This window comes from Fragaria vesca, linkage group LG4 (genome assembly GCF_000184155.1).
Source record: "Fragaria vesca subsp. vesca linkage group LG4, FraVesHawaii_1.0, whole genome shotgun sequence".
Classification (NCBI taxonomy): Eukaryota; Viridiplantae; Streptophyta; class Magnoliopsida; order Rosales; family Rosaceae; genus Fragaria; species Fragaria vesca.
Genome location: NC_020494.1, coordinates 6,497,962 through 6,499,139, shown reverse-complemented (window position 1 = coordinate 6,499,139; position 1,178 = coordinate 6,497,962).

The window sequence follows — 1,178 nt, the reverse complement described above, 5'->3', positions numbered from 1 at the left end:
ATATATATATATATATATATATATATATATATAAAACAGAAAGAGGGAGGTTCTAGAAGGGTCGGTTAAACCGACCTAAGCAACAGATTAAAGGAAAAAAGGAAGGTTCGGAAAGGGGGGAGAAAATCAGTTCAGACCCAGACCGGGTCATCCCCGACCCGAACAGAGTCAGCGGGTCAACCCGACTGGTTCTCCGTTTTCCGGCGACGACACGCAGAAAGAATGGTAGCGACAGCTTCCTCTCATTCTCGTGGTCATGTCCATGCCCTTGATTTTCAAATAAGAAGTCTGGAGTGAGAGATTCGAAGTGGAGAAGGAGAGGCTGTGTTTGCCGGCAAATCTCCGATTCCGGTAGCGGCGACGCTTCTCACTGGTATGGATAGCTTCATCTCGATCTCAGGAACCTTTCCATGTTCCTGGTTTTCGAAGAGAAGCTCAGAGGAGGGAGAATCGAAGAGAAGAAGTTTTAAGATTTTCCGGCGACGGTTTGATGCTTTTCGGCCACCGGCGAAGGCAAGTGAGGTATGAAACTTGATCTTCTCATCGAGCTCTACCTGTTTATATATTTGGAATTCAGATTTGGTTAAGTTTGGAAGAAGATGGATTTTGGGCAGTCGACCACCGTGCGTGGCTGCTGTGCGCGACGGCGCTGGTAATGTTTTGGGTTTCAGGTTTCTAGTTTGTAATTGTTAGAAGCCTTGGAAGATAATTTAGTTGATGTTCTTGTGCTTGAATTCCATTTTGGATGATAGATGACAAATCTGGGTTTTAGGCTGTGTTGACCACGTCCGCCGCCGATAGCTTCTGCTTGTTTGGTTCTGAAATTGGTTGAGAGTTGCAGGATTTGGTACTTGAGGTTCTACTGCTCTACTGTGCATGACGATGGTGTTGGTTGTTGGACAATGTTTGGTTAATTTATGATCATATTAGAACTGCAGAGCATGATTTTGAGTTGGGAATGATGTATTGGCTATGTGCTTTGCAATTTAAGTTGAGATGGCAGATTAGGACTGAACGGTGCCAACAATGATGGGATGGTGTAAGGGAGACGAGAAGAGTGACAATGAATTTAATATGAGCGAGCATGGTGTGTAATTAGGAAACTTTCGGAGAAAGTGAGAGGAAGTGTGGGATTGGAGAACTTGGGTGTCCTTATCAATTTGAGGACTTACACCCAC